The sequence below is a fragment of the Anser anser genome (assembly GCF_964211835.1).
Source record: "Anser anser genome assembly, chromosome: 2".
NCBI classification, from domain to species: Eukaryota; Metazoa; Chordata; class Aves; order Anseriformes; family Anatidae; genus Anser; species Anser anser.
The window spans coordinates 163,193,927-163,208,247 of record NC_139721.1 but is presented as its reverse complement, the minus strand read 5'-3'; the positions used below and the strand labels follow the sequence as shown (position 1 = coordinate 163,208,247).

The window sequence follows — 14,321 nt, the reverse complement described above, 5'->3', positions numbered from 1 at the left end:
CGCCCACCGCCCCGGAGCCGCGCCGCCGCCTGCCGCCTCATTGGCCGGGGCCCCGGGCCGCCCGCCCCGGCGGCGCCGAGCAGCGCCGCGGGACCTGCGCGCGGCCGGCCGGCTCTCGCCGGCAAGGAAGGCCCGGCAGAAGGCTGCCGCCGGCGGGGGCCCTCCGACCCTCCGTTCAGCGCCTGCGGACGCCTCCGGAGCGAGGCACGGGGCTCGGCCCTCGGCCCGGCGCGGCGACCGGGGGAGCGCAGCCGCCGCGCGAGGAGGGGCTGCGAGCGCTGAGCGCGCTCGAGCCGGAGGGGAGACGCTTTGTCTGCTCCGGGAGCCGGGAGGAGACGCGACCGGGACGGCGACCCGAGCTGGCCGTCAAGGGGTGTCCGCAACCGGGAAGGACGGCCGGGGGGCGGCTGCTGCTCGGGAACCGGCTGCTGCTCGGGAACCGGCCGGGCAACCGGACACGCGTGCGGTGAGCAATTGCAGCGTGCGGCGGTAGCTTTGCGTGTGCGTACACGTTGTTGCCGTTACTTCCTCTTAGTTTTCTGTCCTATTAAACTGTCTTTATCTCAACCCGCACGCTTTACCCACCCCACCCCCGCTTCTCTCGCCTTTCCCGGAGGGGGGGACTGAGGCAGCGAGGAAGCGGCTGCGCGGCGCTGAGCTGTGCGGCAGGTGGAAGCTCAGCAGCCGGAGAGGCTCCCGCTGCCCCGGCATCGCGGCCAGCCCCCGTCGCCTTCCCCTCCCCCGACAGCCGAAGGGCCGCCCCGCTACATAACCTGCTCCCGTAAAGCCGGCAAGCGCCGTGTGCTCGGGGTGCTGGAAGCAGCCACCGCGGGGCTGGAAACACAGCTTTCCACCCGGAACACCATCCTGGGCTTTGAAAAGCAAGCCTTGCGAGAAAAACCTCAGTAACTTGCTCAGACCGGGTCTTCTGTGAAGCTGTTCTATTCACGATTGCAGCGGCGGGGGTCCTGCGAGCGGGAGCAACCAGCAAAAGTCTATCGTAACCTTATATTCCCTCTTACCCAACGCTCGATTCCTCCCGTTTCCTCACTGGCTGAGTGCTACAGGTTCACAAGCTACTCAACACTTGTTGCTATACCATGTATATCCAATTTTACTTGACCAACTGTTAATTTCTCCTTCCCCCCCCATCTTGTCTCGTGACCACAGGGCCCACGATCTCTTGCTTTTACTGATTTTGCACTGCTCGTCCTGTTTTTCTTACCTATCCTCCTTATTTGGGGACGGTGGGACCTTCCCCTTTATCTCTTTAACGTCCTCTCCACTGCTGTGCTGCTGTCATGCCTGCACAATCACTTCTGGATATGCAAGGTTAGTGGAATTTTCCACCGCAAAAACACCTTCTACTGCAAAAATGCAGCTTTTTCTCACGGTCTCGTGGCAACGCGGCACGCCGGAAATAATTGAATCAGACAGTGGGACTCATTTCCACAACGACCTCATAAACATCTGGGCCAAACAGCATGGCATTGAATGGGTATACCACATCCCTTCTCCCGCACCAGCATCCAGGAAAACAAACAAGCAAACAAACAAAAAAAAACACAGTACAGCAGACTGATAAAGAATATGCTGAAAGCAATGGGTGCTGAGACATTCAAACATTGGGATGCTGTACTGGGTCTGGCTGGGATGGAGTTAACTTTCCCCGCGGCAGCCCACACAGTGCCGTGCTCTGCACGTGTAGCTAGAACAGCACCGGTGTCACAGCGGTGTTGTGTCTACTGCTGAGCAATGCTGGCACAGCATCAGGACTCCCTCACCCCCCCCCCCCCACCCCACCCCCCGAGCCAGCAGGCTGGGGGTGGGCAAGAGGGGAGGAAGAAACATCAGCAGGGCAGCTGACGTAAAGCAAGCGAAGGGATGTTCCGTACCATATGATGTCACGCTCAGCAATAAAAGGTGGAAAAAGGAAGAAGAGGGGAGGGGTGGGCTCTCGCTGTGAAAACATCTGTCCTCCCGAACAATGGGTACGTGCGTTGAGGCCCTGCTTCAAGGACGTGGTCAAGCATCGCCCATTGGTGGGAAGTGGAGAGTGATTTCTTTCCTCTGCACCTCCACACGGCCTTTGTGTGTTTCTTTTTTTTTTTCTTCTTCTTCTTCCCCTTTCCCTTTAGTTAAGTTATTTAATAACAATTTTCCCTTAATAATTATTTTTCCTTTTAATTAAATTATCCTTATCTCAACCCGTGAGTTGTTTCTTTCCTTTTCTTCTTCCCCTCCTCTTCTGAGGAGGGGGAGTGAAAGAGCAATTGTGGTGGAGTTCAGCTGCCTAGCAAGGGAAAACCACCCCAGATGCACATGCAGCAACAGCCACCTGGTTAGTCTGCCAATCGAGCTAGCCCTGCCCAATCAAAACTCCTCCACACATAGGAAGGGATAAAGTCCTTGCAGCGCATATAAAAACAAACAGACAAACAAAACAAAACAAAACATCCTGGGGAAGACAGTCTGACTTATTCCTGCCTCAGGCAAAGGCAAAGCCACCCGTGGGATTGCTTTTGCTCAAGGACCTGGGTGCACTTGGCGGGTGATGCGGAAGTACGGGGCAGCCTGAAAACCCTCAGGGGTGTCTGGGGTGAGCGTAGGCAGTCCTTTGAGTTGTACAACGTTAGTTGCCGTGTAATGCTGTATGTCATCTGCAGTCGCTATATGTCAACGGCATTACAGTACGAGTCGCTCGGATTAACGAAGAATGACAGCACGTGCACGGACACGCGGGGCTTTCCTTGCATACAGGGATCACCGTGCCTGCACGCGCGCGCGCACACCCACCCCAACTTTCGGCGAGTCCTCCCCCACCCAGCCTCAGCACACAGGCAGCCCTGCTGCCCAGGACTTCCACGATCCTGGGGACTCCTGCTTGCACTCACCTTCTTCCTTGCCGTAGCCCCAGCAACGCTCAGTAACCTCACCACGCTCTAAGGTTTCTCTAAGACCTTTCTGGACCCAGCTTGGCTGCCCCCAGGCAGCAAAGGGGCCGCAAGGCAGACAAACTGCAACTGCAGCCTCCTCCTCGTCTTCCTCCTCCACCAGCCCTGCAGTTGCCATCCGCACCCAGGTGCAGCCCTTTTATGAGGAGGGGCTGCTGGGCTCACCACCCTCGTTAGCCACACCTGGGGCTCCAGTGATTGGGGGTCCAGTGACAGCTTTTAGTTTTTAGTTGTTGTTGTTGTTGTTGTTTTATTATTATTATTTTATTTTTTTACTGGGGCCCTGTGACAGGTTTTCACTATCTTTTCCTAATCTTCTTCCCAAATGTCCCCGTTCTCTGGGATTAAACTCTTCTTTCCACATACAAACTTTACTATTTCAGATTATTAAAGCGCCCCGTTCCAATCGTAAATCCACAGGACTTCGGGAAAACACCTGAAGCGCTCGGCCCTCCGTCTTCTAGACAAGCAATACCACCGTTTCCACAAAGCTTACATTTCAACAGGACCGAATTTCAAGCCGAATGCCATTTTTTCTCATGCACTTTGTTAGTAAGCCCACGCAAAACAAGGAATCGCTCCTACGTATCCATCAGTATGGGGGTTTAAAAAGGTACTGAGGCCTAAATAAATTCGCTCTCCCCCTTCGTACCAAATTCCCAGGGCTCAAGCCCGAACCGCCAAAGAAGTGACTCTCCGTTCTACGGCTTCGATAATCGGTCAGCCCCCTCCCCCCCCCAGTACTCGGGAAACCGACCAAACACCACAGCGAATATACCCAAACTTCTAAACTGTTCCTTAGATAACGCTCCCGCCGCCTTTCTCCCTGTCACACTCGAAACATTTAAGAGGATGACAAGATACACCAGCGGGCCCGTACATCGGGCACCACCAGTCAACGCTGGGATAAAGCAGCGCTTCCTTTCGGTCTGTCGTGCGCCTCGTTCGTCTCCGGCCGTTCCCCTCGCGGAGAATACGGAACCGCGGATCGGAACTCCGCGCTCGCCTCGCGGCGATGCTGCGTCTCACTCACGCGGCGCAATCACGCAAAGAGGGCCCCCCCCCCCCCCCCCGCGCTTCTCGTTCATCCCACAGGAATATGTCACTTAAAACAACAACCAGACTTGTTTGTAGCTCGCTTCACGACAATACTTTGTCTCAAACGCATACGCTCACACAAACGCTTTCAACACGACATACCCAGGCACCTACAAATAAGACATACAATTATCGCCACTCCAATTAATATCCCTCCAGCAGCTGCAAATGTTACCCAGGTAACCTTGTGACAATTTCGAGAGGCCCGCTTACCCTTCTCCTGCTTCTTATATAGCCATTAGCGGGTCCGTCCCGGCTCCCCAAACTGGGATGCAGCGGTAACCTCGGGTTTGCTCGATCTACTCCCAGGATCGCTAGCGGCCGCTCGCTCGCTCGCTCGGTCAGCAAAACCCCCTCGACCGCTCGGTCGGTCAGCCTGCAGGGTACCCTCCCTCCCGTACGGGGACTATGCTGCACGCCAGACGTCTCTGCGCGATTTACCGGCCGCCCCGGCCACGCGTACGACTTACAGGCCCTTCCCGTACTGTAAAACGCACCGTTTGTCCGCGGCGTCAGGAGGTCTTGGCCTGCTCCCGCGGTGAGCGGCTGAGAGCGGAGGCTCCTCCGAGGAAAATACTCGGGGTGCACCTAGGGGCGTCCGCTCCGCAGTCGATCCCGCAGCCGAGCAGAGCGTCTCCTGGCTGGCTCGCCAAACTGACTTGTGGCAAACGGAGTCCACAATCAATAGGATCGTAAAGCAGGTATGTTTATTCAGCGCTCGGCAGCACGGGCGGTAGTCCCACTGTTAGCGTTCATGAAAACACATAATCCACAAAGTGATTATATGAAGGTGCTTTATTAGGCGCCGGAAGTTAGGGACGTGCCTGCCCAAATCTAACTTCGTCTGATTTGTTCTCTTAGTTCTCTTTTATCCCCTAAGATATTACATATGCATTAGGTTTCACAACTCATCTATGCATATTCATTTCCTAGCTCCGCCTAGCCTCGCTTCGTATGCTAATTATCTTATCAGTCCTTCTGTGCTTGTGTACTACTCTCTGGTGGTCGTCCGGGTGGTCGTCGGGATGAAGTAAGATGTCTTCATCAGAGTTGAACTTTTTAACCTTTCCTTCTCACGCATGCTCTCTGGGCCCTTGGTCTCAGTCCAAACCACAAGGTTGGTTTGATCCAGTTCCCAGGGTCCAAGAAGCCCCAGTTATCTAGATGTCTTGCAAATTGAGCATTCTTTTAATCCTCCTTACTCCTCATCATGAATTGGTGCATTCTCATGTTACCCTTGCACATATATTTTGTATCTTCCAAGCGCAGCCTCGGAACAGTACATCGCAAATGTAACATATTAAACAATATTGTATTATTTCTTCTTCTATTACTAACACCACCAAAGTCGTGCGCACCCGACGCAGCAATTTGCCGTGGTTGTACGCAGCACAGGGTTACATACGCATGAAGTTTCACAGTACGCCTATACCTATTCATAACCTGTCCCCGCTTCGCGTTCAAATCGGTTCCAAGGAGTTATTTCCATCAGCTCCTCCCATCTTCGCTTGCGCAGTGTCTCCTGGTGGTGTTCCTCGGGGGGGGGGATGAAGGTTGACGACTCTTCCTCGTCACCGCTAGTTGACCTCTTGTCTTTGCGCGGACTCAGTCGCTCCTCGGCTCTTGCCCATCCGCAGGACCGGTTTCTGCAGGTCTCTTAAGATAGGCTCACACTCTTATGGAGAGACTGACCTTGGAAAGGGGCCCAAAGCTTCTCGCTTTAATTGATTTGCACAGTGCGCAATAGTGAGCAAAGACGCTAAGCAGCATCCGCTAGTTTAATGCTGTCAGCGCTCGCTCTCTCTACTCCGTAAGATTCTCCTAACTCCCTCTCTCAAAAGCAGCCCTTCGGAAACGTGCTGCCCGCCCCCCCCCCCCCGCCGGCCGCCCGCCCGCCCGCCCGCAGTGCGTGACCTGCTGCCCCGGACGCCGGAGACGGCCGCTCACCCAGCGCAAAGGGACGGCATGCGCTGCCAGGAGCGCAAGCGAGCACAGAGCCGTCCCGCCCCGCGGAAGGGGCAGCGAGGGGGGAAGCGAGCGCACGCGCTGGGCCGCGACCTGCCCTCCGCGGAGCCAGGAACCCTGCGGCGCTCCCTCACCCCCTGCGGCGGCCGGGCGGCAGCTGCCGGGGCGCTGCCCCGCCCCGCTCAAGGGAGGCGTTCCCCCGCCGAACGCCGGCCAGCTCTGTCTTCGGACACCCACAGCAACCTCCCGAGGGAGGTGCACCGTTCCCGGAGGTACTGCAATACCGGGACGATGCGCGGAGCGGAGGGAGCAAGCTCCGGATCCAACTCCCGAGCCCAAAAATCCGTTTAATATAAAGTCCTCTCATCGAGGACGTATCAGATATTAAACTGATAAGAACAGATACTACACTTGATCTTAGCCAAAAGGCCGAGAAGCGATGCCCGCGCCCTCGCCCCCGCGACACCCGATCCCGCGCCCACCACCCCGACCTCACGGCCGCTGCTCCACCGCCCGCCCCCGCCCTCCCGGGGCTCAACCCGCCGCCCTCGACCACCCTCTCGGGCGCTCCGCTCGCAGCCGCGACCCCCGACCGCCCCGCCGCCGCGTCGCCGGGGCCTCCCAGCGGCCCGTTCGCGCCACCGCGCGCCCGATTCGCTCGACCCCCGCGCGGAATTTGCATGCCCCGCCCCCGGCACCGCCTCTCCCTCCCCGCGGCTCACCCGCCGCGTGCCCCGCCCACCGAGCCCCTGCGCCCGCCCTTCGCTCCGCGCTGATTGGCGCAGCTCGGCCTCCTCTGGGCGTTCGCCCCGCCCCTTCGCCCGCCCGCCCGCCCTCCCCTCCCCTCCCCTCCCCTCCCCTCCCCTCCCCTCCCCTCCCCTCCCCTCCCCTCCCCTCCCCTCCCCTCCCCTCCGGCGTGATTTGCATGCCCCGCCCACCGCCCCGGAGCCGCGCCGCCGCCTGCCGCCTCATTGGCCGGGGCCCCGGGCCGCCCGCCCCGGCGGCGCCGAGCAGCGCCGCGGGACCTGCGCGCGGCCGGCCGGCTCTCGCCGGCAAGGAAGGCCCGGCAGAAGGCTGCCGCCGGCGGGGGCCCTCCGACCCTCCGTTCAGCGCCTGCGGACGCCTCCGGAGCGAGGCACGGGGCTCGGCCCTCGGCCCGGCGCGGCGACCGGGGGAGCGCAGCCGCCGCGCGAGGAGGGGCTGCGAGCGCTGAGCGCGCGCTCGAGCCGGAGGGGAGACGCTTTGTCTGCTCCGGGAGCCGGGAGGAGACGCGACCGGGACGGCGACCCGAGCTGGCCGTCACGGGGTGTCCGCAACCGGGAAGGACGGCCGGGGGGCGGCTGCTGCTCGGGAACCGGCTGCTGCTCGGGAACCGGCCGGGCAACCGGACACGCGTGCGGTGAGCAATTGCAGCGTGCGGCGGTAGCTTTGCGTGTGCGTACACGTTGTTGCCGTTACTTCCTCTTAGTTTTCTGTCCTATTAAACTGTCTTTATCTCAACCCGCACGCTTTACCCACCCCACCCCCGCTTCTCTCGCCTTTCCCGGAGGGGGGGACTGAGGCAGCGAGGAAGCGGCTGCGCGGCGCTGAGCTGTGCGGCAGGTGGAAGCTCAGCAGCCGGAGAGGCTCCCGCTGCCCCGGCATCGCGGCCAGCCCCCGTCGCCTTCCCCTCCCCCGACAGCCGAAGGGCCGCCCCGCTACATAACCTGCTCCCGTAAAGCCGGCAAGCGCCGTGTGCTCGGGGTGCTGGAAGCAGCCACCGCGGGGCTGGAAACACAGCTTTCCACCCGGAACACCATCCTGGGCTTTGAAAAGCAAGCCTTGCGAGAAAAACCTCAGTAACTTGCTCAGACCGGGTCTTCTGTGAAGCTGTTCTATTCACGATTGCAGCGGCGGGGGTCCTGCGAGCGGGAGCAACCAGCAAAAGTCTATCGTAACCTTATATTCCCTCTTACCCAACGCTCGATTCCTCCCGTTTCCTCACTGGCTGAGTGCTACAGGTTCACAAGCTACTCAACACTTGTTGCTATACCATGTATATCCAATTTTACTTGACCAACTGTTAATTTCTCCTTCCCCCCCCATCTTGTCTCGTGACCACAGGGCCCACGATCTCTTGCTTTTACTGATTTTGCACTGCTCGTCCTGTTTTTCTTACCTATCCTCCTTATTTGGGGACGGTGGGACCTTCCCCTTTATCTCTTTAACGTCCTCTCCACTGCTGTGCTGCTGTCATGCCTGCACAATCACTTCTGGATATGCAAGGTTAGTGGAATTTTCCACCGCAAAAACACCTTCTACTGCAAAAATGCAGCTTTTTCTCACGGTCTCGTGGCAACACGGCACGCCGGAAATAATTGAATCAGACAGTGGGACTCATTTCCACAACGACCTCATAAACATCTGGGCCAAACAGCATGGCATTGAATGGGTATACCACATCCCTTCTCCCGCACCAGCATCCAGGAAAACAAACAAGCAAACAAACAAAAAAAAACACAGTACAGCAGACTGATAAAGAATATGCTGAAAGCAATGGGTGCTGAGACATTCAAACATTGGGATGCTGTACTGGGTCTGGCTGGGATGGAGTTAACTTTCCCCGCGGCAGCCCACACAGTGCCGTGCTCTGCACGTGTAGCTAGAACAGCACCGGTGTCACAGCGGTGTTGTGTCTACTGCTGAGCAATGCTGGCACAGCATCAGGACTCCCTCACCCCCCCCCCCCACCCCACCCCCCGAGCCAGCAGGCTGGGGGTGGGCAAGAGGGGAGGAAGAAACATCAGCAGGGCAGCTGACGTAAAGCAAGCGAAGGGATGTTCCGTACCATATGATGTCACGCTCAGCAATAAAAGGTGGAAAAAGGAAGAAGAGGGGAGGGGTGGGCTCTCGCTGTGAAAACATCTGTCCTCCCGAACAATGGGTACGTGCGTTGAGGCCCTGCTTCAAGGACGTGGTCAAGCATCGCCCATTGGTGGGAAGTGGAGAGTGATTTCTTTCCTCTGCACCTCCACACGGCCTTTGTGTGTTTCTTTTTTTTTTTCTTCTTCTTCTTCCCCTTTCCCTTTAGTTAAGTTATTTAATAACAATTTTCCCTTAATAATTATTTTTCCTTTTAATTAAATTATCCTTATCTCAACCCGTGAGTTGTTTCTTTCCTTTTCTTCTTCCCCTCCTCTTCTGAGGAGGGGGAGTGAAAGAGCAATTGTGGTGGAGTTCAGCTGCCTAGCAAGGGAAAACCACCCCAGATGCACATGCAGCAACAGCCACCTGGTTAGTCTGCCAATCGAGCTAGCCCTGCCCAATCAAAACTCCTCCACACATAGGAAGGGATAAAGTCCTTGCAGCGCATATAAAAACAAACAGACAAACAAAACAAAACAAAACATCCTGGGGAAGACAGTCTGACTTATTCCTGCCTCAGGCAAAGGCAAAGCCACCCGTGGGATTGCTTTTGCTCAAGGACCTGGGTGCACTTGGCGGGTGATGCGGAAGTACGGGGCAGCCTGAAAACCCTCAGGGGTGTCTGGGGTGAGCGTAGGCAGTCCTTTGAGTTGTACAACGTTAGTTGCCGTGTAATGCTGTATGTCATCTGCAGTCGCTATATGTCAACGGCATTACAGTACGAGTCGCTCGGATTAACGAAGAATGACAGCACGTGCACGGACACGCGGGGCTTTCCTTGCATACAGGGATCACCGTGCCTGCACGCGCGCGCGCACACCCACCCCAACTTTCGGCGAGTCCTCCCCCACCCAGCCTCAGCACACAGGCAGCCCTGCTGCCCAGGACTTCCACGATCCTGGGGACTCCTGCTTGCACTCACCTTCTTCCTTGCCGTAGCCCCAGCAACGCTCAGTAACCTCACCACGCTCTAAGGTTTCTCTAAGACCTTTCTGGACCCAGCTTGACTGCCCCCAGGCAGCAAAGGGGCCGCAAGGCAGACAAACTGCAACTGCAGCCTCCTCCTCGTCTTCCTCCTCCACCAGCCCTGCAGTTGCCATCCGCACCCAGGTGCAGCCCTTTTATGAGGAGGGGCTGCTGGGCTCACCACCCTCGTTAGCCACACCTGGGGCTCCAGTGATTGGGGGTCCAGTGACAGCTTTTAGTTTTTAGTTGTTGTTGTTGTTGTTTTTTTATTATTATTATTATTATTATTATTTTATTTTTTTACTGGGGCCCTGTGACAGGTTTTCACTATCTTTTCCTAATCTTCTTCCCAAATGTCCCCGTTCTCTGGGATTAAACTCTTCTTTCCACATACAAACTTTACTATTTCAGATTATTAAAGCGCCCCGTTCCAATCGTAAATCCACAGGACTTCGGGAAAACACCTGAAGCGCTCGGCCCTCCGTCTTCTAGACAAGCAATACCACCGTTTCCACAAAGCTTACATTTCAACAGGACCGAATTTCAAGCCGAATGCCATTTTTTCTCATGCACTTTGTTAGTAAGCCCACGCAAAACAAGGAATCGCTCCTACGTATCCATCAGTATGGGGGTTTAAAAAGGTACTGAGGCCTAAATAAATTCGCTCTCCCCCTTCGTACCAAATTCCCAGGGCTCAAGCCCGAACCGCCAAAGAAGTGACTCTCCGTTCTACGGCTTCGATAATCGGTCAGCCCCCTCCCCCCCCCAGTACTCGGGAAACCGACCAAACACCACAGCGAATATACCCAAACTTCTAAACTGTTCCTTAGATAACGCTCCCGCCGCCTTTCTCCCTGTCACACTCGAAACATTTAAGAGGATGACAAGATACACCAGCGGGCCCGTACATCGGGCACCACCAGTCAACGCTGGGATAAAGCAGCGCTTCCTTTCGGTCTGTCGTGCGCCTCGTTCGTCTCCGGCCGTTCCCCTCGCGGAGAATACGGAACCGCGGATCGGAACTCCGCGCTCGCCTCGCGGCGATGCTGCGTCTCACTCACGCGGCGCAATCACGCAAAGAGGGCCCCCCCCCCCCCCCCGCGCTTCTCGTTCATCCCACAGGAATATGTCACTTAAAACAACAACCAGACTTGTTTGTAGCTCGCTTCACGACAATACTTTGTCTCAAACGCATACGCTCACACAAACGCTTTCAACACGACATACCCAGGCACCTACAAATAAGACATACAATTATCGCCACTCCAATTAATATCCCTCCAGCAGCTGCAAATGTTACCCAGGTAACCTTGTGACAATTTCGAGAGGCCCGCTTACCCTTCTCCTGCTTCTTATATAGCCATTAGCGGGTCCGTCCCGGCTCCCCAAACTGGGATGCAGCGGTAACCTCGGGTTTGCTCGATCTACTCCCAGGATCGCTAGCGGCCGCTCGCTCGCTCGCTCGGTCAGCAAAACCCCCTCGACCGCTCGGTCGGTCAGCCTGCAGGGTACCCTCCCTCCCGTACGGGGACTATGCTGCACGCCAGACGTCTCTGCGCGATTTACCGGCCGCCCCGGCCACGCGTACGACTTACAGGCCCTTCCCGTACTGTAAAACGCACCGTTTGTCCGCGGCGTCAGGAGGTCTTGGCCTGCTCCCGCGGTGAGCGGCTGAGAGCGGAGGCTCCTCCGAGGAAAATACTCGGGGTGCACCTAGGGGCGTCCGCTCCGCAGTCGATCCCGCAGCCGAGCAGAGCGTCTCCTGGCTGGCTCGCCAAACTGACTTGTGGCAAACGGAGTCCACAATCAATAGGATCGTAAAGCAGGTATGTTTATTCAGCGCTCGGCAGCACGGGCGGTAGTCCCACTGTTAGCGTTCATGAAAACACATAATCCACAAAGTGATTATATGAAGGTGCTTTATTAGGCGCCGGAAGTTAGGGACGTGCCTGCCCAAATCTAACTTCGTCTGATTTGTTCTCTTAGTTCTCTTTTATCCCCTAAGATATTACATATGCATTAGGTTTCACAACTCATCTATGCATATTCATTTCCTAGCTCCGCCTAGCCTCGCTTCGTATGCTAATTATCTTATCAGTCCTTCTGCGCTTGTGTACTACTCTCTGGTGGTCGTCCGGGTGGTCGTCGGGATGAAGTAAGATGTCTTCATCAGAGTTGAACTTTTTAACCTTTCCTTCTCACGCATGCTCTCTGGGCCCTTGGTCTCAGTCCAAACCACAAGGTTGGTTTGATCCAGTTCCCAGGGTCCAAGAAGCCCCAGTTATCTAGATGTCTTGCAAATTGAGCATTCTTTTAATCCTCCTTACTCCTCATCATGAATTGGTGCATTCTCATGTTACCCTTGCACATATATTTTGTATCTTCCAAGCGCAGCCTCGGAACAGTACATCGCAAATGTAACATATTAAACAATATTGTATTATTTCTTCTTCTATTACTAACACCACCAAAGTCGTGCGCACCCGACGCAGCAATTTGCCGTGGTTGTACGCAGCACAGGGTTACATACGCATGAAGTTTCACAGTACGCCTATACCTATTCATAACCTGTCCCCGCTTCGCGTTCAAATCGGTTCCAAGGAGTTATTTCCATCAGCTCCTCCCATCTTCGCTTGCGCAGTGTCTCCTGGTGGTGTTCCTCGGGGGGGGGGATGAAGGTTGACGACTCTTCCTCGTCACCGCTAGTTGACCTCTTGTCTTTGCGCGGACTCAGTCGCTCCTCGGCTCTTGCCCATCCGCAGGACCGGTTTCTGCAGGTCTCTTAAGATAGGCTCACACTCTTATGGAGAGACTGACCTTGGAAAGGGGCCCAAAGCTTCTCGCTTTAATTGATTTGCACAGTGCGCAATAGTGAGCAAAGACGCTAAGCAGCATCCGCTAGTTTAATGCTGTCAGCGCTCGCTCTCTCTACTCCGTAAGATTCTCCTAACTCCCTCTCTCAAAAGCAGCCCTTCGGAAACGTGCTGCCCGCCCCCCCCCCCCCGCCGGCCGCCCGCCCGCCCGCCCGCAGTGCGTGACCTGCTGCCCCGGACGCCGGAGACGGCCGCTCACCCAGCGCAAAGGGACGGCATGCGCTGCCAGGAGCGCAAGCGAGCACAGAGCCGTCCCGCCCCGCGGAAGGGGCAGCGAGGGGGGAAGCGAGCGCACGCGCTGGGCCGCGACCTGCCCTCCGCGGAGCCAGGAACCCTGCGGCGCTCCCTCACCCCCTGCGGCGGCCGGGCGGCAGCTGCCGGGGCGCTGCCCCGCCCCGCCCCGCCCCAGGGAGGCGTTCCCCCGCCGAACGCCGGCCAGCTCTGTCTTCGGACACCCACAGCAACCTCCCGAGGGAGGTGCACCGTTCCCGGAGGTACTGCAATACCGGGACGATGCGCGGAGCGGAGGGAGCAAGCTCCGGATCCAACTCCCGAGCCCAAAAATCCGTTTAATATAAAGTCCTCTCATCGAGGACGTATCAGATATTAAACTGATAAGAACAGATACTACACTTGATCTTAGCCAAAAGGCCGAGAAGCGATGCCCGCGCCCTCGCCCCCGCGACACCCGATCCCGCGCCCACCACCCCGACCTCACGGCCGCTGCTCCACCGCCCGCCCCCGCCCTCCCGGGGCTCAACCCGCCGCCCTCGACCACCCTCTCGGGCGCTCCGCTCGCAGCCGCGACCCCCGACCGCCCCGCCGCCGCGTCGCCGGGGCCTCCCAGCGGCCCGTTCGCGCCACCGCGCGCCCGATTCGCTCGACCCCCGCGCGGAATTTGCATGCCCCGCCCCCGGCACCGCCTCTCCCTCCCCGCGGCTCACCCGCCGCGTGCCCCGCCCACCGAGCCCCTGCGCCCGACCTTCGCTCCGCGCTGATTGGCGCAGCTCGGCCTCCTCCGGGCGTTCGCCCCGCCCCCTCGCCCGCCCTCCCTCCCTCCCCTCCCCTCCCCTCCGGCGGGATTTGCATGCCCCGCCCACCGCCCCGGAGCCGCGCCGCCGCCTGCCGCCTCATTGGCCGGGGCCCCGGGCCGCCCGCCCCGGCGGCGCCGAGCAGCGCCGCGGGACCTGCGCGCGGCCGGCCGGCTCTCGCCGGCAAGGAAGGCCCGGCAGAAGGCTGCCGCCGGCGGGGGCCCTCCGACCCTCCGTTCAGCGCCTGCGGACGCCTCCGGAGCGAGGCACGGGGCCGCGGGGCTCGGCCCGGCGCGGCGACCGGGGGAGCGCAGCCGCCGCGCGAGGAGGGGCTGCGAGCGCTGAGCGCGCTCGAGCCGGAGGGGAGACGCTTTGTCTGCTCCGGGAGCCGGGAGGAGACGCGACCGGGACGGCGACCCGAGCTGGCCGTCAAGGGGTGTCCGCAACCGGGAAGGACGGCCGGGGGGCGGCTGCTGCTCGGGAACCGGCTGCTGCTCGGGAACCGGCCGGGCAACCGGACACGCGTGCGG

General features: G+C 58.3%; 2 long non-coding RNA genes across 2 annotated transcripts; both read right to left on the bottom strand.

Annotated features, from left to right (window-relative positions):
* Window positions 1-4,516: 4,516 nt before the first annotated feature.
* LOC310894056 lies at window positions 4,517-6,793 on the bottom strand. Its single transcript, XR_014579533.1, has 2 exons — window positions 6,000-6,793; window positions 4,517-5,739 (listed from the first exon to the last, which is right to left on the bottom strand). It is a non-coding gene; the product is annotated as an uncharacterized lncRNA (long non-coding RNA).
* A 4,683-nt stretch (window positions 6,794-11,476) lies between these two features.
* LOC310893823 lies at window positions 11,477-13,869 on the bottom strand. Its single transcript, XR_014579333.1, has 2 exons — window positions 12,960-13,869; window positions 11,477-12,699 (listed from the first exon to the last, which is right to left on the bottom strand). It is a non-coding gene; the product is annotated as an uncharacterized lncRNA (long non-coding RNA).
* Window positions 13,870-14,321: the final 452 nt, after the last annotated feature.